At 38.1% G+C, this 26947-nt stretch overlaps 1 non-coding gene and 1 pseudogene across 1 annotated transcript; one reads left to right on the top strand and one right to left on the bottom strand.

Annotated features, from left to right (window-relative positions):
• Positions 1-9465: 9465 nt before the first annotated feature.
• Positions 9466-26947, bottom strand: part of LOC148211821 (uncharacterized) — an 81651-nt pseudogene continuing 64169 nt past the window's right edge.
• LOC148211823 (small nucleolar RNA R71) lies at positions 12744-12850 on the top strand. Its single transcript, XR_015790635.1, has one exon. It is a non-coding gene; the product is annotated as a small nucleolar RNA R71 (small nucleolar RNA).

Genomic DNA, 26947 nt, shown 5'->3' with positions numbered 1-26947 from the left:
ACACCACATGAATATTCATATCCTATGTCCCCAAGGGATAGCTTGGGTGGCTTGGGGCCTCAAGGAATATCCTACTTGGGTTCAAGTCACATGGGACGCAACTTCCCCAAACAATGATCTCTTATATATATGTACGGGTATGGGGACAGTGTGCATACCCTCAGGTATAGGGGCATAAAGAGGCATGAATCAACCTGCATAATTAAAATAAAAAATTGGCATAATTGACATATCATAGAAAGTAAAAATTAAATTCAAAATTTACACAAAAAAAATAAATAAAAAAAATTTAAAAATTCAAGACATACCTTGGTCTTCCACTCCTTGGCCCAACCCATCAAATTTAAGAATTTAAGAAAATCGTAAATTTGTATTCCCTTCGATTGAGCTCCTTCGGTCGTGAGACAACCAATCATCGACAATTAAAGCTGCATTGAAGTTAAAACGTCATTTATCATTCTGTCAACAAAAAAAAACTTCATTTATCTTATGTGCGCATGAATACAAAACTTTTCACCTCAATCTTTTCATTCATTAACTAATTGTCGAACTCCACTTTGTTCGAATTGGCGGTGTATTTGAATCTTTCAATTGAGAAACAACACTTGAATTTTTTATACTTACAAGAACCAAAAAATGTGCACTTGGGTTGCTAATTTATATAGTTTTGAGAAATAATAAAATCATACAAAGAATCCAATCCTTGTGTTTACAATTTGATTTAATCAAAAGAAATAACCTAGTGCCAAATGACTAAACAATCCATTTGCAAACCACCACATATCATATAAATATGATAAAATTAAAGTACTGTAATGCCCCGCGTTACTCAGATTAGCTTGCCCCGAGTTCCGAAAATTTTTATAACAAAATGGATTTTTATTTATTGACTAATTGATTTATTTCATTGTTATTTTTAATTGATTCATCAGTGATCTTATTTAATTTAAGTGTGACATCTCGACTAGTGTGTATTGTTACAGTTTTAGTGGTGAGTTAGTAGCGTGTAGTTATTTATCAAGTTACATTTAGTACGGATTTCCATTATGCGACACTTGTTTTGGATCTTTGGGCCAATTACGAAACTCTATTATTGGTTTGTTTTAACAAGGAAGGGTTGGGTAAGTGTGCCTTAAACATAAGGAAAAGAACCCAAGCCCAAAGGAGTTAAGAGTTTGAAACAAGAAAAGGGAACCCTAGCCACTTGTTCTCGTTCCTCTTCTCCTTTTCCTCTTTTCCTCTCTTGTTGAAGCCGTCGGCCACCCCCTCCACTCGGACTCTCCGTCTCCGACACAGCAGCACCGATGGCGGCCATCTCCGGCGGACACAGCGGCAGCAGCGGCGGCGGCGGCAGCAGGTGCAGCGTCGAACAACAGCGGCGGTGTGCGACGATCAGCGGCGGCGCGTGACGTTCGGGCAGCTGCAGGCGGCATCGATACACGCGGGGCTGTGTTCGCGGCGTCCTTTCTCCGATTCAACAAGCCTAATGACCTCGAACAACTTGGATCCGTGAAACCAGGTAACTTTTCTTTGACCCACCTTTGTTCGAAGTTAGATTTGGAGTACCCACACCCAAACGAAATCGATTTAGAATACCCACACCTAAGCGGGGTTGTTTTGTAGCAAGGGACATTGAAACGAAGCCGTTGGAGATAGTATTGGACGTTTTCCGCTGCTGCAAAAACATGGACAGCAACGTATTGGTGGTGTTCGGCGATTATCTACATCCGTTTGAAACCCGATTTACGCTACCCACGTCTTGGCAAGCTAGATCTAATTTACCCACACCTATACGAAGTCGTTTTGCGGTAACGAGCCCCTTTGAACCCTCTTAAAGATGTTTTTTTTGAAGACTGAATGGTACATTAAATTGCTGTATTTTTTCTGTTTTTATGCTTAGGTGTGAGGCCGACGCAAACTTAAACACGTGGTTGAGTAAGTAGCACCAGGGGGCGAGTGCGTGCGTTATTTAGCGTTAACGGAATGTTCTTGATGCTGTTTTTTTTGTTTGTTTTTCTTGTTAAAATAATTTAAATGAGCATGTAAGGATTGTTGGTTTGATTTGTGAATTCTAGTGATCTTGTTGCTGTATTTCTATTATTGAACACTTTGAGGAAACATGCTTCCTATTCTTGTTGTTGTAGGTGACTAGTAGATTCTGAACTGTTGTAGTTAGAAGTAATTGGCTCATGACGTTATGCAAATGGGATGTAGATGAAATGCTAGCTTGGTTATACCGATAATTTAATTCATATTGTCTGGTTGTGAGCTGTTGGATGAATTTTGTTTATTACGTGGAAAAGCATGTTTGTAAACGGTGTAGTGATTTAGAATGTGGGAGGTTTACTTGTAGGTGGTCATGGAAGGGTTAGTGAAGTGGTGAAGGGTGAAGGGTAAAGGGACGGGTTGATAGTCCATTAACCATGGGTGTTCTGACCTGAAAGATGCATATAAATCGCTTGGAGGTTCAAAGCCTTAAGTAGTGGCCTTGGGGATAAATGATAAGGCCAGACGTCAAATTTCTGTAAACGTGTATTGGGGTCTTGGGGATAAATGTCAAGGACCAATACGCTGGGAAGTCATCGGTACCTTGGGAATAAACGGCAAGGACCGGTGCACAGTTCAGGCCTTGGGAATAAATGGCAAGGCCGAACGTCAAGTTTCTGGAGAGGAGTATTGAGGCCTTGGGGATAAATGTCAAGGGTCAATACGACTCGAGGAGTTAGGCTTGAGGGATTAAAGAAGAGTGGAGCTTGCGAAGTAGTGGTGTTTGGCCTTGGGAATAAATGGCAAGGTCGGACATCAAGTACTGGAAAAGGAGGAGGTACGGTGACTTGAGAATAAATGTCAAGAGCCGTCATGCCTCGAGAAGTTAAGCGGGGAGTGATAAAGGGGGGTGTTGAGGAAGGTTTAGTACTATGAAACAAGAGCTAGCGATTCATGGGTTGTGGTATTGGTAGTTTCGACGCTTAGTTGTTGTATGTAAATGTCAAGTTATTTGTTCGCTATCTCTCTCTGCTTATTTGGTTGCCTTGCTCTTGTTTTGTTCTAAATGTCAAGTTAATTGTTCGCTATCCCTCTCTGCTTATTTGGTTGCCTTGCTCTTGTTTTGTTCTAAATGTCAAGTTAATTGTTCGCTATCTCTCACTGCTTATTTGATTGCCTCGCTATTGTTAGTTCAATATTAGTGGAAGGACACCAAGCTTCACAAAATGCTCGAATTATATCGTTGTTACGATCATAAGTGTACAAAGAAGCCAAAACAGCATCCAACAAGCGATTAGACTACAATGTGTCTTTATTTCGGGCAACCGTGACTTCTAACCATTCCCAATAAAAAGGAATATAAAAGAATTCTCCATGAAGCTTTAATGTACAGCCCCAACGAGCCGAGCCTTTAATGATTTTATGACCTAGTGTTGATAAGGGATTTGAATTTGGTTCCTTGGTATGAAGAGGAGAGTCTAAAAACCACGCGGTTGAGGAGGTACCATGAGTCAACGCTCTCTCTTTGGACCATTTAGATAAATAGCCGAAGTCTTCTAAGTAGGGCTAAGCTTTTGGATTTTGTATTGACTTCTCTACCGGGAGGATAAGTTCATTGTCCAGTGATTGGTCCTTGTCCTTTAAAATTACCAAATAGCTCTTCTTGGGATCATGGTGTTTCTCAAAGTATTCCATGATGCTGCAAAAACAAATAAAATTAATAATATATATATATATATATATATATATATTTTTATAAAAGAAAACAGAAAAGTAGCCACTGTCGGGTAGATAAAGGTGACTGTTGCTGGTATAGGAACACTTTAACCAATCGAAAAGGTGTTAACCTACTTAGCAAAGATGTCATGCTAAGGCAGATGGATGTCAGCATTGCTAGTATAGGGCGTGACTACTGCTGGTATAGGAACACCTTAACCAATCGAAAATGTGTTAACCTAATCAGCAAAGATGTCACCCTAAGGCAGATGGACGTCAGCATTGCTAGTATAGGGCGTGACTATTACTGGTATAGGAACACCTTAACCAATTGAAAAGGTGTTAGCCTACTCAGCAAAGATGTCACGCTAAGGCAGATGGACGACAGCATTGCTAGTATAGGGCGTGACTACTTCTGGTATAGGAACACCTTAACCGATCAAAAAGGCATTAACCTACCTAGCAATGACATCATGGAAAGATAAATAAAGGTGACCGCCGCCGCTACGATACAAAGATCACAAATAAATAAGCGATCGGCCAAAGCAGGAGTGACGCCACTATAATGATTGCACGACTCAACTACTAAATTTTGGATTGGTCTATAGACTCTATCACAAAATCTAAGTGTTGGTCTTTATATAGAGCAGCTTCATCAAATGGGGGCAGCAATCAAATAATATGGGCATGTTCAAGTTTTACAAAAAAAAAATAAAAAAATAAAAAATTCAGAGCGAGACTTTTAATTGTAAAGAAAGTTTGATAAAAAAGTTTCAATTTAAAAAAAAAAATGAATTTTTGATTAAAAATAAATAAATAAAGAATTGAAAAGTTAAAAAAAAAAAGAAAGAAAAAGGATATCAATCCTCCCTGCCGCATGGCAAGGAGGTATTTAAATTTTTTTTAAATGAAAAAGAATTAAAAAAATTTTTTTAAAAAGAATTAAAAAAAAATTGAAAACCCTCCCTGCCATGCGACAGCGACGTGTTGAAAAAAAATTTAATTTAAAAAAAATTTTAAAATTATTTTTAAAATCTTTCTTCCTTTGGGGAGGTGTTGTTTATTAAATAGAAAGTAGTTTGAAAATCCTCCCTAAAATTTTAATATAATAAATAAAAAAGGAGTTTTAAAAACTTAAAAAAAAATTATTGACTTCTAAATAAAATAAATCCTTTTGGCCAATGTTTAATAAGGATTAAAAAATTTGCAGAAATAGTAAGAATAAATTTCTTACTCTTTGTCGATCGAAATAAGATGGACGAACGGAAGATGGTAACCTCAATGATAATCCAAAGCTGCATAAAGAAGGGAAGAATGTGAATACTAGAAGCGAAGAATTTAAGGAAAAAAAAAGGAAGGAATTTTGAAGCCAACCTTTTCTGGACTTCTGTTGTGCTTCTACAAATGCACGTGAAGGCTCAATTTATAGGCAAATACTTGGGGTTCAAACCAGAAGAATAATCCAAATCCTAATTTGAATTGGATTCTTTTTCAAATTATGATTGAAAATCTGATTTGATTCTTAAATTATATTTGACCCAAATCAAATCCCAGCTCAAATATGATTTTCGTTTTCAAATTATGGTTAGAATTTGATTGGATTCTTAAATTTGACTCAAATCAAATCGAAATCTGATAGGATTTTAACTCAAATCCGCCCCAAATATGATTCTTCATTCAAATTCTAAATTTGATTGGATATTAAATTTAAATCCAAATTTTCAAATTTGTCTCAAATTTGAATTTGAACTATTTTCAAACTTTTAAATTACGTTTGATAAATTTCATGTTTTCAAATTTGATCCAAAATTCAAATTTGAACCATAAATCCAACGTTTAATTTAAAGTTGGATAAAAAAAAAATTGAATTCATCCCAAATTTGAATTCAAATTATATTCTGACTTTTAAATTGGATTGGATAAATTCCATATGTTCAAATTTAATCCAAAATTCAAATTTGAACTAAAATCCAACGTTCAATTTAAAGTTAGGATAAATTCCAAATTTTCAAATTTATCCCAAATTTGAATTTGAATCATATTTTGACTTTTAAATTAAATTCAAAGTTAAAAAAAAACTTTTGAAGATCATTTAAATTTCAATGGATAAATTTCAGATGTCTCATTTTAAATTGTGCAAATTTATTGTTAATTGGACCTACAACGATATCTTGGTCCACCATTAATATTTTCTTTTTTCAAAATTATGACTTAAATTCATCTTTTTGATTGCACAATATTTTCGAAATTTGGCCACAATTATATTTGGCATAAATTTCGAAAAGGGGACATTTGTAGAACCAAAAAATTTGGGCCAATCATAAACGGCCACGTCATTATCTATTTTATTTAGGGATTAATTATATATTAACCCTAAATTAGAATTAAAGATAATTTCACAATTAAAATATGTAATTGGGTCATATGAGTATTGGGCTTGAAATCGATTTAGTTCACAAACTTAGCCCAAAACCCAATTTACCAGGGGATTAATATTTAAATTTAAATAAATCCATTTAAAGAATTGGGCTTGACCCAAAATTATCCAAGCCCAATGGCCCACCAAAGCCTATGGAAACCTCTATAAATAGAGGGGATCTCATTCATTTTGGGGGGTTCAGAATTGAGAGAATTCACACCAAACTGAAGACTCTTTGAAGACTTGAAGATTCGAAGACCAACTTGAAGACTTTGAATACTTGAAGACTTGAAAACTTTCGATGAACATATAACTTCGATCCAAATTCAATAACATATATCTTCACATCAAGTTCGAGAGAAAGAATCAGAGGATAAGGATTAGAGATTGAATCCACTATAAAACACATACAAACAATATAAAAGTTCAACTCCACGAAACTTAATTTCTTCGGAAATCTCGTGTGAAGAGTAACAAGACGACTTTCCAAAAAAGCTAAGATTGAGAGGTCGTTCATGTTAGTGGGTATTTTACAACCCTCAACCACATGATTTTGGAGGGTTATTTTATTTTTTCTCCACAATTTTACTAGGACAACAATTTTTTCTACCTAGGTGAAGCACTGACCCCATTTATTTTGGAGGGCCCAGAATTGCTAAAGCAGCACTGCTTTTTCTGCAACCAATTTCATCTATAGGCACAAGGGTAAGTCTTAGTCTTTTCATCTCTTAATTTGATGTTTCTCCATCAAATAGTCATCTAGTGCATCAGTGCTAAATGGTATGTAGTTCTTTTGTGTAACTCGTAATTATGTTAGTTTTCAAATCTTCTATATGTAGTGTCGTCGTCAAGAGGGGTCTAGAGAGTGCGGGTACTATGTGGAAAAGTATATACGAGTCCACAATTCTAGTACTCCTATAAATGAACTTGTACGTATTACTATCTATCTTTATGTGTTTATATATCGATTTATTCTTATATTAGGATTGACTTTCGTTTTTGTAGTTTAATAGCAAAAGTGCATATGTACAAGAAGAAATTGATGAGATTAAAATATAATGTGCAACTTTGTTGGAATATTTGTGTAGGCCTACTTATGGATTCGTTTATTTTGTTTTTTTGATGCAAGTATTTGGGTTGTGTTACTCTCTGAGCAGTATTAGTATAATGGAAATACTTTTTTGTTCATATTAGTGTTGGATGTTGTTTCTGTAGTTAGTATTAGTAGAGTGGAAATACTTTTTTATTTATATTAGAGTTAGATTGTTGCTTAATGACCTTTGTGGAGGAATGGGTGATCCTATTCATTTTTTGTGTAAAAGAATGTTAAAGATATATGGAAGTTTATATATAAGTGTTGGATTGTTGCCGAATGTACTTTTTTTAGGAATTGGTGGTTGATCATTTGGTTTTTTTTTTTTGTGTAGAAGGGTGCTAATTATATATGGAAGTTTATATATAGAAGTGTTTGATTGCTGTTGAATGCAGTTTATCGAGGGATGGATGGGCCTACATGAATCATGTGTAGTATGTTATTGCATTTAGTTAATTTTGGATTATTCTAAAAGAGGTAAAAGTAGAGGTCAAGTTGAGATATTGAGAGAGATATGGTTGATTAGTTTTGAGTTGCAATATTGAGATATTATTTTAGGTGAATATGTTGAAAGGAGATTATATGGTTTGTTAGTTTTGAGTTATTCTAAAGTAAAGAGATCGTGTTGAAATTTGTACTTGTTTGATATAATTTTGATTAATTGTGTATTGAGTCTAAGGTTATTTTTTGAGTTAAAGTTATAGAATAGATCATGGTGTTCAAATTAGTTTTAGTTGCATAAATTAGTTTTTGATTGAAGTATTGAGATATAATTTTGTAAATAAGTTGGAAGAAAATATAGTTGGTTAGTTTCGAGTTATTCTAAAGTAGAGGTCATGATCAAATTTGTATTTTTTTTAATTTACTTTTGATCAAATGAGTTTCGAAAATATAATCTTAAGTTAGTTTATGAATTATATTGTTTTAGAATAGATAAACGTGTTAAAAGTTTTAGTTCTATATCAATTAGCTAATTTTATTGAGATATTATTTTGTAAATAGGTTTGAAGAAAATATAATTGGTTAGCCACGTAATTGTTGACCAACTATTTTTTAATTAAATTATTCACGAAATAATGATGGTCAATATCCGTTATGAAATATAGTCATTCCACAACGCACAAATAATGACGTACAAACGATGATGCACAAACAATGTTGTACAAATGATGAAGAACATAAAATGATGCACAAACCATGACGTACATACAATGACAGTCGACAACCGCCATGAAAAATGAAAAGGAACAAGGACACTCATAAATATGTCGGTCATTGCTCGCCATGGTTAACCTTTCATGATGGGCATACCCGTCATTAAAACAAAACTTATCATGACGGGCATTGCTCGTCATTAAAACCGTCTGTCATTGAAAAAGAAACAAGGATACTCGAATAGATGACGGCCATCTTACCGTCATCGTTTCATTTCAATGACGGGCAATGCCTGTCATCTGACCGTCATTTGGCCGGCCAATTCTTTCTCCCTCTAAAATCAAGCATATCATCTGTCTCATCTCATATCCCATCAATCTGGTGGAAGTTACGGTGAGAACCTACGAAAGTCCAACCCCCGACGTTCAGACCCTTTGTTTCGGCAACCTTTGACAAATCTCCCTCCATTATGTGGGTATTCTCTCTATAGGTGAGTAAAGTCGGTTGTTTTCTTTTTCGCATACATATTGGTAGGAATTTTTAGGTTGATTTGCATGTGATTTTTTGCTATAAAATTTAACAACTTTTGGGACTGTTTTCGGGGCTGAAAATTGGAACTCCTTGGACTGTTTTAGGTGTAAAATTTAATAATTTTCGGGACTATTTTGGAGCTGAAAATTGAAATTTTTGGACTATTTTCGGTGTATAATTTTACAATTTTCGAGATTATTTTTCGTTGTTTTGGGGCTGAAAATTGAATGTTTTTGGGTTGCTTTTGGGCGAAAAATTGAATGATTTTGATACTTATTTTAGTACTTTTTTTTTGACAAAATTATAGATTTTATGTGCAAATTAATTTTGAAATGACTATGTCAAAATTCTATAATGACGGCTAAGTAATGTGCTTTCGTGGAGTTATGACTTCCGTGCAAGTACACGAAAATCATCAAGTTAATTTTTAATCTCCTTGTTCGCCATAAAAAAAGAATAAAAAAATTTTTGACATAAAAATAAATTAGTATTCAAAATAAGAGATAAATAGCTTTAAAAATAATGTTAAAAACCTTTTTAAAGAAAGATAAATTTAAAATATATTTTAATTAAAATAAATGATCACTTTTGTCCCAATCAAATATGAACGAATATCAAATGCGAAAACAACAGCCAAAAGTTCTTTCTCAATCACCGTATAGTTCAACTAACTACTATTCAAAGTTTTACTTGCATAATAAACAGGATGAAAAATTTTACCTTTCCGTTGACCCAACATCACACCTACAGCAAAATGACTTGCATCACACATTAGTTCAAATGGCAAGTTCCAATCTGGTTCAATTATGATAGGTGCTGAGCTAAGTGCTTTCTTAAGTGTCTCAAAAGCTTTCAAACAATGTGCATAAAAAACAAAGGGTCGATCCACTTCCAATAACTGACACAAGGGCTTAGAAATTTTCGCAAAATCTTTTATAAAACGGCGGTAGAAACCCGCGTGTCCTAAGAAACTTCTAACACCTTTTACAGTTGTAGGAGGGGGTAGTTTAGCAATCACATCTATTTTAGCCCTATCGACCTCAATTCCTTTTTCTGAAATTCTGTGACCTAAGACTATACCTTCACGTACCATAAAATGACACTTCTCCCAATTAAGCACAAGGTTAGTCTCTTCACACCTTTTTAAAACATTCTCTAAGTTCTCTAAACAAACATCAAACCACTCACCAAACACAGAAAAATCATCCATAAAAATCTCTACCGTGCTTTCTATCATGTCTGAAAAAATAACGGTCATGCATCTTTGGAAGGTAGCGGGAGCATTACAAAGACCGAACGACATTCTCCGGAATGCAAATGTCCCATAGGGACACATGAACGTGGTCTTTTCTTGGTCCTCCGGAGCTATAGTAATCTGGTTGTAACCCGAATACCCATCGAGGAAACAATAACATTCCTTCCCTGCAAGACGATCAAGCATTTGGTCAATAAAGGGTAATGGAAAATGGTCTTTTCGAGTTACCTTGTTTAACCGACGGTAGTCCATACACACTCTCCAACCAGTCACCGTTCTAGTTGGGATCAACTCGTTGTCATCGTTTGTAATCACAGTCATACCACCCTTCTTGGGAACGCATTGAACCGGGCTAACCCAACTGCTATCTGAAATGGGGTAGATCACTCTAGCATCTAACCATTTTATGATTTCCTTTTTGACCACCTCTTTCATTTTCGGGTTAAGCCTCCTTTGGCACTCGATAGAATTGGTGGCTCCTTCCTCCAGGATGATTTTGTGCATGCAAAATGTATGGCTAATTCCTCTTATGTCCGCTATGGTCCATCCAATAGCCCTCTTGTACTTTGATAAAACCTGCAAAAGCAAAGATTCATGTTCATTAGACAAATATGAAGAAATGATAACGGGCAAAGTATCGTTTAAACCCAAATAAGCATATTTTAAATTAGAAGGTAGAGGTTTCTTTTCCAATTCTGGAGGTTCAATGATGGAAGGTTGCAAGGCCTTCAAATCCGCTATTGTCGGCTGCAAAAACTCAAAATGCTCAAATTGGGGCAAAATTGCGCCAGGCGCAATTTTGGATTCTTTTTCTACGGCCTCCAAATCTGCTTCCAAGTCTTCCACCATCATTTGCTGGAGTTCCTCCATGATTGCTCCTATTGTAGAGCACTCCTCGACTTCATCCGGGAGACGCATCGCATCGAGGACATTGAAGGTTACCTGTTCATCATTGACCTTCATCATGATCTCTCCTTTCCTAACATTGAAAACCGTATCTCCAGTTGCTAAGAATGGCCTCCCAAGAATGATCGGCACCTCAAGATCTGCTTCACAGTCCAAAATTATGAAATCGGCTGGAAAAATAAACTTATCAACTTTAACAAGCACATCTTCTATTTTTCCTTCCGGTTTCTTTATGGATCTATCAGCTAGTTGTAAAGTGACAGTAGTGGGACGAGCTTCTCCTATATTTAACTCTTTAAAGATAGAAAAAGGCATAAGATTAATGCTTGCTCTTAAGTCACACAATGCTCTTCCTAGGTTCTTACCTCCTATTGAGCAGGGGATGGTAAAACTTCCTGGGTCCTTACATTTAACAGGCAATGGATTCCCTAGAGCATCACTACTACACTTTGTCAAGGCTACCGTCTCATGCTCACCTAACTTCTTACGCCTAGATATGATGTCCTTTAAAAACTTAATGTAGTTAGGCATTTGTTCTGAAGCATCTATGAGAGGTATATTGATATGCAACTGTTTTAGAATCTCAAAGAACTTCTTAAAATGACCATCCTGATTCTTTTTAACTAGCCTTTGGGGGAAAGGTGGAGGAATCTTAATATTACCTACCTGTGGAGTAGTGCTGGGCACTACTTGCTTACCTTTATCCGCCTTCTTATCTCTTTCTTCTGAACTTACAGGTTCTGCTTTCTCTTCTTGTTGTGGATTGGAGGTGGATGCAGGAACAGGTGTAACTACATGAGTTCCTTCGTCTGGAAGTGAGGGTTTTTCATAACTTTATCCGCTTCTTGTGATAACCGCCTTACAGTGCTCCTTTCCCTCACGATCTCGCTTCGGGTTTTCTGTGTGTCCAGGCAATGTACCTTGGGGTCTAGATTTCTGGTCATTTGCAATCTGCCCCACTTGCATCTCCAAGCTTCTTATCGTAGCATCAGTTCTTGTCATGAACTCTTTCATCATGGCCTCCAAACTTGCGTTGCTACCACTTTGCTGTGTAGTATTTTGACCTCTTTGCTGATTGTATTGTTGAGGCTGCGACGCCGGTTGAGTGGAAACAAGGAGGAGTATAGTTTTGCTTGTATTGTTGAGCGGGTGCTTGTGCACTGCTACTAGCTACTCCTTGGTTACTCCAGAAAAAGTTTGGATGGTGCCTCCATCCAGGGTTGTAAGTGTTTGAATACGGGTTGAAATTCCGCTGGGCACCTTGACCTACATAAAAAATAGACGCTGGATTAGCTGGACAGTTCTCATACAAGTGCTTATAACCACAATAGACACAAGATATATCTGAAATTTGCAAAATAGGAGAGGGTTCAGGTATCGCCGAAGTGACAGTTTTGGTTTCCTTCTCCATTGTCAACTGCTTTAACATTTGGTTCATAGCCCCCATTTGGGCTTACATTGAAGCTACTGTGTCTAACTTAAGGATTCCAGCTGATACTTGCTTCTTTGATAATGACCTTCCTATTTCGCCTTGGTCATTAATGTCTGTCATTTTATTCAAGATATCAACGATCTCATTTACCGACTTCTCTAACAACGAGCCATTGGCTGCGGTGTTCAACATCATCCTTGATGAACGATCCAATCCTCTATAGAATTGTTCAATCTGCACACATGCGGGCAATCCATGGCTCGGGCATCTTCTAAGTAACTCCTTAAAACGCTCCCAAGCTTCTTGAACTGCTTCGTTCTCCTTTTGTCTAAAAGACATAATGTCCTCTCGGAGGTCTGCGTTCCTGGTCAAAGTGTGGTACTTTGCCAAAAATTTCTCCGTCAGTTCTGCCCATGTGTTGATAGAGTTTGGTTCTAACGCGTTTAGCCAAGTCCTTGCACCATCCCTGAGAGAAAAAGGAAACATTTTTAATCTTAGTGCATCCTCAGAAACACCAGGAAGTTGAAATGCATTAGCTATTTCAATAAAGAATTTGAGATGGGAGTAAGGATCTTCATTAGTCAATCCTCCGAACTGGCCCATCGTCTGTAACATCTGGAACATGACTGGCTTGAGCTCGAACTGTGCGGCTTGGGGTAAAGGATTATTTATCCCTGAATTTAGGTTGTGGAACGCATGAGTGATATAATTTCGCATGGCTACATCTCGATTATCTGCTAAAAGGATCGGATTAGGAATTTCTCCTGCTCGGTTTGCTGCTCCTTTATCTGCCATATCTCCATTCACAGGTGGATTCTGTGGCGGTGGAGAATCTTGTGCATTTCTATTCATCTCGATGGTCTCTTCTTCTTCAACTTCTTTCTTTTTTTTACTTTCTTTATCTTTTCTTAACCTCTGCTCACGCCTTCTCCTCTTAAGGGTTCTTTCAATCACTGGATCAAAGGTCAACCAACCAGACCCTGTGCTCATACACAACTCCCTTAAAGGTTAGATATAACAGTTAATTCCAAGGACAGACGTATGCAACAATCACACAATGAAATAATTCACTTGAAAAGAATATGATTTGAAAACTCAAGTCCCCGGCAACGGCGGCAAAAACTTGTTGGGATTTTCTCTACCTTTAAAAAGATTAGAGACTCATGCAAGCGCACACGGTCACAAGTAATACTCGGAAGTAATCCAAGGTCGAATCCTCAGGGACTTGTTGCTTTTCAAAATAAAGTAATGCAGTGAAATAGTTCAAATATGCAATTGTGATTTAGGAAGAAAATAATGGTGAAATGTGTTGTTTGGGGTTTTAACTATCAAGCAATTTAATGAAACTCAACCTCCTTGTCTCCTACCTTAGTTCTGATGCAAAACATGGAAAACACACTATGTTGAGAAAATGCACCAGGCGCAATTCCTGACTTATCTTGGGATTTGAGTTCTACTCTTTCACTACCGCTTTTGGTTGCTGCAGAGGCTAGGGTAACCTACAATCATATTTCTATGTGTGATTACAATCCTAGAGAATATCTACCAACTCATTTGCATTGTGGGTCAGAGGGCCTATGCCTAGGACCATGTTTTATGCGCTTATTCCTAAGTCACATCCCATATTGGTTTCCTATTATTTTACCTAACTCACCTTTCCCAAGGTTGGGCTTTAGTGTATAAATCAAGTTCCCATTGCCCAAATGGAAAAAAGATATAAAGAGAAGTTTTTAGAAACCAACCCAAAAAAGTGCCAGACGCAATCTGGCCAAAATCCCGAGCGTGTTGAGGCATTCCACAAGGAGGTTGATAACTAATTTAGAACATAATTAAATGAAAGTAAATGCACGAAAACATAAAGAAAGTATTTTTCATTGAATTTAAATGAATAAACGAGCCGTACAAGAAGTTCTAGCTTAACCCTCCTCTCTCTCGAGCGTGAGGAGAGTTGAAACTCGCTAAAGAACTTTAAAAGAACAGAATGAACAAAGAACGGAAGTAAGAACTTGAATTAAAAGCACTACGAATGGTAAAAGCGTGAAAAATAAAGAAATGAACAACTAGAACATGAACATAAACCCTAAAAACGTGTTCTACAACTAGAGAGCATCTAAAAGAAGATGAAATGAAGCTTGGAAGGGATGATTTGCTGAGGGATGGATGGCTTCCTTTTATAGCACCATAGGTTGGTTGAAACTCCCCTCCATTTTAGGTGGAAAAGGGTTGAGATTCACCTAACCACCTCACTTGGACTTGGACTCACGGTTTTGAACACGTGGGAAATGTCCTCCTTGCCCTTCATTAATCAAAACGTGCGTTTTGACAAATTGCCTTCCAAAAATGCGCCAAGCGCAATTCTGCAAAAGACAGAATTCTGTTATTTTCTTCCAACTTTGACTGCATTTATCTCATATTTTTTCTAAAGTACCATAGTTTGACTTTTATGCATAAATAATCTATGTATGTTCTACTTTAAGAATATATGGTCCTTTTTGGCAAATAATAATGGGAAATGGGTCAGAAACGTGGTCAAACAGGGCTACCGACACATGTTTCTGCAGTAAAAAGTCAACCCTAACAGAACACCTCTACCTAGGAACCGACCTAGAGGTTGAATTAGACAATATTTTATATACAAGCAATAATATTGTTGGTTTATTAAAGTGTTTAACGAACTAAAACATTATTGTACAAGTTCCGATATAATAGTTATATTGGGCCGACTAAAAAAATCACTTAGTTAATTTTACTTAGCCGGGATTTATCTAAGTAATATACCCTAGTCTTAGAATACTAAGTGGGAGCAAAAGAGAATATGTAATATACAGCGTATATATTTGATATACAAAAGTATATATAACATACTTTACTCTCTCTCTCACGTTCTCCTTTAAATTCACGCTGTGAGTTCCATGCTCGGCTTCGTGTCGCCCTGGGCGCGGCCTCCCTACGAAAGGTGTTTGCATGGTTCAATATCTAGGTGAATGGAGATAGTGTTCATAGTAAGTGGGAGAAGGACGTGTGACAACACATCCTACGGTCCCGCCATAGGTTTGCACCGTGAGGTTTCATACATGACCTGCGTGTCGTCCTGGAACGACCATCCCTACGGAGGGTTCATTGTATGGAAATCAAAACCAAGGCAAACTCCAGAAATGGATAGGAGTCTCTTAGGTTTTGCTCCAATATTTTCCTTCCCTACGGCAAGATTATTGGGGTGGACCTCTAAGGTCCGAAAATGTTGGGTCACACTTACGAGGAGTTGTTAAGTTAGTTAGCAATTTCCTGACCAAATAAACGATGACTAAAATTTATAGGAATAAGAGTTATTCTGGTGTAAAATTTAGTTGAGAATGTCTCAATTCAGTGAAGGAGTACCTGTCTGCCCTACGGTGGCTGTTGCTCTAAATTACTGAAGCGTCGTTGCAAAACAATTTTGTTAGGGTGCTTAATTACTTTTGCTAAAATTTTGATTGGGTTTACAAGGTTAATGCATGAAACTAATATAGATTTGTTTTTACTTTCAGCATGTCTACTTCCATTATTGCACTCTTAGCCGCGCAAAGACTTAATGGCGAAAATTACAAACAATGGAAGTCAAACCTAAACACTATTCTCGTGATAGATGATCTTAGGTTCGTCTTGCAATAGGATTGTCCTCAAGCTCCTGCGCCGAACGCCACTGTGGCGGTGCGCAACGCCTATGACAGGTGGATCAAGGCCAATGACAAGGCCAAGGTCTACATCTTGACGAGCATATCTGATGTGCTTGCTAAGAAGCACGAGGACACGGTCACCGCTAAGGAGATCATGGACTCGCTGCAGAGCATGTTTGGACAACCGTCCTCACAGGCTCGACATGAAGCCCTTAAGTTCATTTACAACTCCCGCATGAAGGAGGGCTCCTTAGTGCGAGAACACGTTCTCAACCTGATGGTCCACTTCAACGTGGCTGAGTCGAACGGGGCCGTTATAGAAGAGCAGAGTCAAGTCAGCTTTATTCTGGAATCTCTTATGAAGAGTTGCCTTCCATTCCGCAGCAATGCGGTTATGAATAAGCTGGAGTACACTCTTACCACGCTCCTAAACGAGCTGCAGACCTACCAGTCTCTAATGAAATGTAAGGGACAAGAAGGGGAGGCAAATGTTGCCACCTCAAAGAGGTTCAACAGAGGATCATCCTCTGGAACTAAGTCTGTGCCCTCTTCTTCTGGAAGTAAGACTTTTAAGAGGAAGAAGGCTGCTGGTAAAGGGTCTAAACCTGACTCAGCTGCTGCTGCCCAGAAAAGCAAGGTCAAGGTTGCAGAGAAAGGAAAGTGTTTCCACTGCAATATGGACGGGCATTGGAAGCGCAACTGCCCAAAGTACTTGGCCGAAAAGAAAAAAGCCAACCAAGGTAAATATGATTTACTTGTATTGGAAACATGTTTAGTGGAGAATGATGACTCCGCCTGGATACTGGATTCAGGAGCCACTAATCACGTTTGTTCTTCATTTCAGGGAATTAGTTCCTGGAGGCAGCTTGACGACGGAGAAATGACTCTCAAGATCGGAACGGGAGAGGTCGTCTCAGCTGTGGCGGTAGGGGAGCTCAAGTTGTTTACAAATAAGAATATGTATATATTATTAGGTAATGTGTACGTTGTTCCTAAAATTAAAAGGAACTTAATTTCAATTTCTTCTTTGTTGGAACAGATGTATTCAATTTCATTTCATTTAAATGAAGCGTTCATTTCAAGAAATGTTGTTAATATTCGTTCAGCTTTACTTGAAAACAACTTATATGTGCTAAGACCAACCATAACGAAAGCAGTTTTAAATACCGAGTTGTTTAAAAATGCTAGAACTCAAAATAAAAGGCAAAAAGTTTCTCAAAAGGAAGATACCTATCTTTGGCAATTAAGATTAGGTCACATTAATCTCAATAGGATTGGGAGGTTGGTTAATGACATTCTAAGTAAGTTAGAAGACGATTATTTACCACCATGTGAGTCTTTTCTTGAAGGCAAGATGACTAAAAGACCTTTTACAGGAAAAGGTTATAGAGCCAAAGAGCCCTTAGAACTTATACATTCAGACCTTTGTGGTCCGATGAATGTTAGAGCTCGAGGAGGGTATGAATACTTCATCTCTTTTATGGATGATTATTCAAGGTATGGTTATTTATACCTAATGCAACATAAGTCTTAAGCCCTTGAAAAGTTCAAGGAGTACAAGACTGAAGTTGAAAATCAATTAGGTAAAACCATTAAAACACTTCGATCCGATCGGGGTGAAGAGTATATGGGCTTGAGATTCCAGGACTATATGATAGAACATGGAATCACGTCCCAACTCTCAGCCCCTGGTACACCTCAACAAAACGGTGTATCAGAAAGGAGAAACAGAACCTTGTTGGACATGGTTCGATCAATGATGAGCTATGCTCAGTTGCCTAACTCGTTTTGGTGTTATGCAGTGGAGACTGTAGTTTATATTTTGAATGTAGTTCCATCAAAGAGTGTTTCTGAAACACCCTTTGAGCTGTGGAAGGATCGTAAACCTAGTTTACGTCACTTTCGCATTTGGGGATGCCCGACACACGTGCTCATGACTAACCCCAAGAAACTAGAACCTCGTTCAAAAGTATGCCTATTCGTAGGTTACCCTAAAGAGACGAGAGGTGGTCTCTTCTTCGATCATAAAGAAAACAGAGTGTTTGTATCGACAAATGCTACTTTCTTAGAAGAAGGCCATGTTCGAGATCATAAACCACGGAGTAAGGTAGTAATTAACAAGATTTCTGAAGAGGCTACAAACATGTCAACATGAGTTGTTGATCAAACTGGCACTACAACAAGAGTTGTTGGTAAAGCTAGCACATCGCGTCAGTCACATCCACCTCAAGTGTTGAGGGTGCCTTGACGTAGTGGGAGGATTGTGTCACAACCTGACCGCTACGTGGGTTTAACTGAAACTCAAGTCGTCATACCTGATGACGGCGTCGAGGATCCATTGACCTACAAAAAGGCAATAGAAGATACTGACAAGGACAAATTGGTCAAAGCAATGGACCTGGAAATGGAGTTGATGTACTTCAATTCCGTTTGAGAACTTGTAGATCAACTTGACAGGGTAAAACCCATAGGGTGCAAATGGATCTACAAGCGAAAACGAGACGCTGAAGGAAAGGTACAAACCTATAAGGCGAGACTTGTGGCAAAAGGCTACACACAAAGGGAAGGGGTGGACTATGAAGAAACCTTCTCCCGTGTAGCTATGCTTAAGTCTATTAGAATACTTTTGTCCATTGCCACATATTATGACTATGAGATATGGCAAATGGACGTCAAGACTGCTTTTCTGAACCCGAAGGGTTCATAGAACAAGGTCAAGAGCAAAAGGTTTGCAAGCTTAAACGGTCCATATATGGACTCAAACAAGTTATGGTTTTGACCAAAACGTTGATGAGCCTTGTGTATACAAGAAGATCGTCAACAACACCGTAGCCTTCTTAGTGTTGTACGTGGATGATATCCTACTCATTGGAAATGATGTAGGATACCTCACTGACATAAAGAAGTGGCTAGCGACTGAGTTCCAAATGAAAGAGTTCGGAGAAGCTCAGTATGTTCTTGGCATCCAAATTCTAAGGGATCGCAATAACAGAACGTTAGCCCTATCTGAAGTAACTTATATCGACAAGATACTTGTTCGATATTCGATGCAGAATTCCAAGAAAGGTTTGTTACCCTTCAGGCATGGAATTCATCTGTCTAAGGAACAATGTCCTAAGACACCTCAAGAAGTTGAGGATATGAGACGTATACCCTATGCTTCAGCAGTGGGTAGCTTGATGTACGCTATGCTGTGCACGAGGCCTGACATTTGCTTTCCGGTAGGGATGGTCAGTAGGTACCAATCCAACCAAGGATATGATCACTGGACTACTGTTAAGGGAATCCTCAAGTATCTTAGGAGAACGAGGGACTACAAGCTCGTGTATGGCGCTAAGGATTTGATCCTTACAGGATACACTGACTCTGACTTCCAAACAGACAAGGATTCAAGGAAATCCACGTCGAGGTCAGTATTCACTCTTAACGGAGGAGCGGTAGTTTGGCGAAGCATCAAACAAGGATGCATCGCAGACTCCACGATGGAGGCTGAGTATGTTGCAGCTTGTGAAGCAGCAAAAGAGGCGGTTTGGCTTAGAAAGTTCTTGACAGATTTGGACGTCGTTCCAAACATGAACTTGCCCATCACACTTTATTGTGATAACAGTGGTGCTGTGGCAAATTCTAAAGAACCTCGAAGCCATAAGATTGGCAAACACATCGAAAGGAAGTACCACCTTATACGGGAGATAGTGCAGCGAGGAGATGTGATTGTCACGAAGATCGCTACAGAGCACAATATTGCTGATCCTTTTACAAAAGCACTCACGGCTAAAGTGTTTGAGGGCCATCTAGAAAGTCTAGGTTTACGAGCTTTGTACAGTTAGTCTAGGGCAAGTGGGAGAAATGTAATTTGGTATAGTGTATGCCCTAGTTTATTGTATTTTCCCTTTGCTTTATGATAATGTACACCCCACTCGAGTTTGTTGAAGTGGGAGTTTGTTGGGTGTGTTGCCCTAAACTCGTAGTTTGTATTTTGTAAAAACAAATGTCTAATTTATTTTTTACTTGTCCATTATCATTTAGCATAAGACCAACAAGATCTCGGAGTGCTAATTTATTTTTGCAGGTTTTCTTATCTTGGAGTGTTCTCGAAGACTTATTGTGACTATCGATATATTTTCTGTACGAACCCCATTTGTCAACTATTATTTTTCTATTAACATTCTACAATCGTCAGATTAAGGTATTGTTGGCTATTTTCATACGTCAAATTTAACCATTAACGTTTTGGTCATCAACTATAATTATTAGGAAAATTTAAGGTAGTGGTTAAATTTAGACACCCGTTTTAATAAAACGGCCAATAGTATCATATTTTGCATCCAAACCAATTTTTGGGAGGTTTAAAGAATTTACAAGTTTCCAAATTTGAACAAACTTCCTATTCTCACATTTAAGGGATTTACTATATTTGATTTTATATTTCCAGCAATTAAATTGTAGTCTTCAATTAGATTTGAATTTGAATTATTTTATAAAATCGATTAATTTTATTTTTAAATAACGTTAATTTTTTTTAACCAAATTTATTTGATTGGTAAATATTTCTCAAGTTTATCGATATTTAGTTCTTCCAAGCTCTTCTCTCTTCAATGACCAATTAATGATGGCATATGTTTCATCCTTCCAAGCTCTCTCCTCTGCAACAATGGAACCAAAACAATGTCTATAACGATTTCAAAATCGATATGCCAGTTTGCAATAACTCTATTGATGGGATGTGAATCTCGGAGCGAAAGCGGACCTTCGTTCATGATTTCTGAGAAACAAAATCAAAAGTGTTAAGAAGAAAATACAGAGGAAAGTCTTTACGTTTGAAGAACAGTTCTTCAATGATTTCCTGACGAACACCACCAAACGATCTTCCTTGCTATCCTCTTGGGTCTCGAGATCGTGCTTGTGGGAGCAACTCGTTTGGAATGATAGGGAGAATTGAGAGAGAGAGCTCGAGAGAGAACCAAAGCCTTGGGAGTTCTATGTTTTTCTTCTTTTGTTTTTCTGCAGAACCGTTCTGCATACAAAAAAAAATAAAAAATACAAAATGACGAGTGAGTTACCCCCACGTCATTAAACTTCCCACTCCCCTGCTAAAATGCACGGGAGTTATTAATTAATATTAATTAATTAATATAATTAATATATTAAATAATTATTAATCAAATTAATAATTAAATAATAATTAATTAATTAAATGTAATATTAAATATCTCATATTTAATTAAACCATATTCTCTCTTGTATAACCTATAGATTTAATGTACACCTTATGTGCATTAATTTATAACCTATAGTTTTAATATGAATCATATTCATATTAATTTTATTTGAATCTCATTCAAATAATTTCTCTCATAATATATAGTTTTAATTTAGAATTAACTATATATTATCATGTATCAATATACATATATTCCCTTGAGCAATCTGAACCGTTCAAATTCTTCCAAAAACTTGATCCTCGTTTTACCCGTTATGAGTTAGCAAGGGGACCTAATGGACCTACAGATCAGATGCTCCAACGATGCGAGATTAATCGATCAAACTCATTGACCGAGGTAATCAACATTCGTTAACTACGAGTCACTCTACTAAAGACCCGCAATTGCACTCTTCTCACTGCAGAATGTTTTCGTGTCCACGGATATACGACCATTAATGACAAGTCAACCTTCCACGAGTGCTCGTAACTCAAGTTGGGTCAAATTACCGTTTTACCCCTGAGTTACATCTTACTCTTTAAATACCACTGCTCCATTAATGAACAACCCGGTTATGTTCCGACCAATAACCGGAAGTTCCTCTGGGCCAATGAGAGGGTGGGGCCCCTTGTTCAAGTCCCGGAGTCAGCATTGAAGAGAACACTCATCTACTCCCCTAAAGTCGGGAAGGAGTGAATTCCATCTTGTGAAGTTATGTTTCAAGCTCCCCACTCGGTCTCGTCCTCAAAATGATTGGAATATTGAGTCGGTAACCCGAGCCACTCTCACCCATACAGATCAAAGGACGAGCCCTCACGGGCAGGAGTCCATAACTCACTCAGGATTGACAATGAGTTGTCTGGTCATCCTATGAAATAGCAATCTGTTAGTCAACGACGTTACATCTAAAGATTGGCTATTTCGCAGTTCAGTCTTATACAAACTCATTGTATAGGATACCGCCACTCGCATGTCACCACACGAACGACCTGGATCGAGTCGTCTGTAACATTTACAAAGTGGGCCATATCCACAGTGTTGCCAGGATAAGGTACCCAGCCTTATCCATATACTATAGACCCCTTAGGTTATTCACGGGACATTATTCACTCGTATATATACCTCGCATATCAGAGGTATATCAAATATATACCTAGTATATCAAATTTATTGGTTACAATAAAATAACCTTGGATGTTTAGTTTATTGGATTTTGGACAATGCAATGCTATGAATTCAACAACAAATTTATTGAAAAAAACTTTATTGAATATACATTTGTTTTTACATAAATACAAACTACGAGTTTAGGGCAACACACTCTCACTTGAACTAAACTCGAGCGGGGTGTACATTATCATAAAGCAAAAGGAAAATACAATAAACTAGGGCATACACTATACCCATTACATTTCTCCCACTTGCCCTAGACTAATCGTACAAAGCTCGTAGACCTAGACTTTCTAGATGACTTTCAAACACTTTAACCGTGAGTGCCTTCGTAAAAGGATCAGCAATGTTGTGCTCCGAAGCGATCTTTGTGACGATCACATCTCCTCGTTGCACTATCTCTCATATAAGGTGGTACTTCCTTTCATTGTGTTTGCCTCTCTTGTGGCTTAGAAGTTCTTTAGAATTTGCCACAACACCACTGTTATCACAATAAAGTGTGACGGGCAAGTCCATGTTTGGAACGACTTCCAAATCTGTCAAGAACTTTCTAAGCCAAACTGCCTTTTTTGCTGTTTCACAAGCTGCAACATACTCAGCCTCCATGGTGGAGTCTGCGATGCATCCTTGTTTGATGCTTCGCTAAACTACCGCTCCTCCGTTAAGAGTGAATACTGACCCCGACGTGGATTTCCTTGAATCCTTGTCTGTTTGGAAGTCAGAGTTAGTGTATCGTGTAAGGATCAAATCCTTAGCGCCATACACAAGCTTGTAGTCCCTCGTTCTCCTAAGATACTTGAGGATTCCCTTAACAGCAGTCCAGTGATCATATTCTGGGTTGGATTAGTACCTACTGACGATCCTTACTGCATAGAAAATGTCAGGCCTAATGCACAGCATAACATACATCAGGCTGCCCACTACTGAAGCATAGGGTATACGTCTCATATCCTTAACTTCTTGAGGTGTCTTAGAACATTGTTCCTTAGACAGATGAATTCCATGCCTGAAGGGTAATAAGCCTTTTTTGGAATTCTGCATTGAATATCGAACAGGCATCTTGTCGATATAAGTTGCTTGAGAGAGGGCTAACGTTTTGTTCTTGCGATCCCTTAGAATTTGGATGCCAAGAACATACTGAGCTTCTCCCAAATCCTTCATTTGGAACTCAGTCGCTAGCCACTTCTTTATGTCAGTGAGTTATCCTACATCATTCCCAATGAGTAGGATATCATCTATATACAACACTAAGATGGCTACGGTGTTATTGACGATCTCCTTATATACACAAGGCTCATCAACGTTTTGGTCAAAACCATAAGATTTGATCGCAGTATCAAACCTTATGTTCCAAGATCGAGATGCTTGTTTCAGTCCATATATAGACCGTTTAAGCTTGCAAACCTTTTGCTCTTGACCTTGTGCTATGAACCCTTTGGGTTGAGATATATAATTACTTTCTTCAAGATTGCCATTCAGAAAAGTAGTCTTGACGTCCATTTGTCATAACTCATAGTCATAATATGTGGCAATGGACAAAAGTATTCTAATAGACTTAAGCATAGCTACAAGGGAGAAGGTTTCTTCATAGTCCCCCCTTCCCTTTGTATGTAGCCCTTTGCCACAAGTCTCGCCTTATAAGTCTGTACCTGTCACTTCCTTTCTCGATCGAACCCAACGACCTCTGAAGGAAAATTCCCCAGATGACTTGGCGCTCCACCCAAGTTTGTTGCTTTTCTAGAGACATTACCCTTGAGTTTAGCACCAACTGTAATCTTCTCCCTCAATGCACTATCTCGCCTGTGTGACTTCATCAGCTTGCTCATCCGTCTGACAACTGTGATATTATACCGACAACCTGGTTGAATATGTCACTGAGTTGTTCACCTTACCCTTTCTGTACTTCCCAACTGTTGTACTTGAACTCATGGCAGACTCATCTGATTTGTCCTGATTGTCAATGCTCTGCTGATTCTCTAAGGTCTCGCCCTGAACCATCTGCAGCTACTATGTGCATTCTCTATTTCTCAGATCTTCTGGCAACCTCAAACTCCGACACATAAATAGAAGATCTCTTATGGCCTGTTGCTACCACTCTACATTCTCTCTTGAGCTTTCAACAACCCCCCAACAAACTCACTGTTGTAGCCATCATCATCTATCTTCCATGTGGATAACAAATTAAATATGAAGCTAGGACAATACCTGACGCCTCGTAACACCAACTCGACCCCTTCGCCTGTCTTCAAACAAACATCTCCAATTCCTCTCACCTTGGAGATACTCTCATTCTCAATCTCGACTGAGTCATAATCACCTGCAGTAAAAGATGAGAACCAACGTCTGTCTGAAGTAACATGCACTGATGTTGCAGCATCCACTACCCACTGGTCTACAGATATATTCCTCTGAACACAAGCCAGAAACTCTTTAATCCGTTCTTCTCTTGTTACGACGTTTGTAGAATTGTTCTCATTCTCAAAATCTTCTTGGAACTTTCTACAAAAACGTTTCACTTGTCTCTTCTTGTGGTAGTAAAAACACTCCACTTTCCCACTAAAACTCCCACTACCCCTACTATATCTCTACTGCTGCTTCCCATTGTAATTCATCTTTGCCTTCCCTTTGTTCTGAACTACCAAAGCTGATTCAACCCCGTTTTCTGCCCCTCTAGTAGATGCATACATTTTCCCTAATTTTCTTCGGGCTTCCTCAGATAAGGCAGCATCACAAATAGCTAAAAATTTCAAGCTATTTTCCCCTAGCAAATTCGACACTGCGGTCTTCAACGTCTCCCAACCGTCAGGCAAAGATGTCAACAGCCTCATAGTCTTCACCTCTTCCTCAATCTTGAAACCCATCTATTCTAATTTGTTTATGATATCGGCGAGCTCATTCATGTGGGAATTCACCGAGGATCCCTCATCCATGTGGATATTAACATTCTTCGTCCATAGAAGTATTTTTGTATTGGCAGAAGATTTTTCATACCTATCTTGCAAGGCCTTCAACAACTCCTTCGCTATTGTCTCTTTCGCCACCAGACTACGAACATTCATCGACAACAACATTCTGATGTACGCAACGACCTGCTCATCCATCTCATTCCAATCATTATCCGTCATCTCTTCTGGTCTCTCCCCTAAAGTCTTATGTATCTTCTTGCACGTACGAAGATCCTTTATCTGCATCTTCCAAAAAGTGGAATTCTCTCCAATGAACTTTAGAACCCCTTCATAGTAATAGTGTGCGTGATATTTGTCTCCTATAATGCTGCAACCCTACAGCTCTGATATCACTTGTTAGAAAATTAACAGTCCTGTATAATTTCCCCTTCCATAGAAAATATTCACACACAACAACAATATGCAAATATGGAAGAAAACTGTAAATAACAAGAAAACGACAAAACAAAATTATACTTGTTCACCACTAAGAGCTACGTCCAGTCTTCCACTCAGATGTGGGTAATTCACTAATAATCATTAAGGATTGGATACAAAACTCTCCCAAAAAATATCCTCTAGAGGTCCCAACAAAAGCCTCCTAGCTTCTAAGTATTTTACACAATTAATACTTAGGTATAGGAATGAAAAACACAATAGATCAAGATACAATTACCCCAATAAAGACAATCCTTATCTCTCCCAATGTCTCTACCAATACCTGAGCTGCTACCACAAAAACTACTGCAAAAAACCCTAATTTGGCTGCCCCTAAAATTCTAACAGCTACTCCCCACAAAACATAAAACTCATATATATATGAGTATGTGAAACCTAAAAATAAATGTTTGAGTTTTTGGCCCATTATTTGTTTTTAGTCATTCCTTTTATTTATTTATCTTATTTTGTATCCAAAAATCCCAACACGAAGAACATGAAACAGAGAAGGATAATTTCTATTTTTCATGCTTATCAGTTATATTCTTTTACATTACAACTTTTCTAAGTCACTAAGTCATGAATGTTCCTAGCTTTACTGGATTGGAGATGATGACGAACCTGCTTGGCAAGCTTAATGTTAGCGGTTTGGTTGTTTCGAACGATCTCAATTAGCTGCTGTATCATAGATCTACTCGTGGGTTTGCCCATAGTGGTCTAGTCGCGTGGCTCACCTTCGCCAAACGTGGGCTCGTGGCTGCCGATCTGGGTTGCTGGGGAACATCGTCGGATAATGCCGGCCACAAATCTAGTTCGTAGAGGAGTTGCAGCACCGCTGTGGGTCCGGATCTGGTCCATGGGATCGGTGCCGCCGCACTGAGGTCTTTGGTAGGGTTGACTTTTTACTGCAGAAATATGTGTCGATGGCCTGTTTGAGGGATTTTGACCCCTTTCCCATTATTATTTTCCACAAAAGATTACATATTTTAAAAGTATAACATTTCTAGATAAATTGCAATATATGATACTTTAGGAAAAAAATGA

This window comes from Momordica charantia, assembly GCF_013281855.1.
Source record: "Momordica charantia cultivar OHB3-1 chromosome 4 unlocalized genomic scaffold, Mcharantia_2.0 BLBB01000004.1, whole genome shotgun sequence".
In the NCBI taxonomy this organism is placed as follows: Eukaryota; Viridiplantae; Streptophyta; class Magnoliopsida; order Cucurbitales; family Cucurbitaceae; genus Momordica; species Momordica charantia.
The sequence above is the reverse complement of the archived record's forward strand: the minus strand, read 5'-3'. Positions and strand labels throughout refer to the sequence as shown.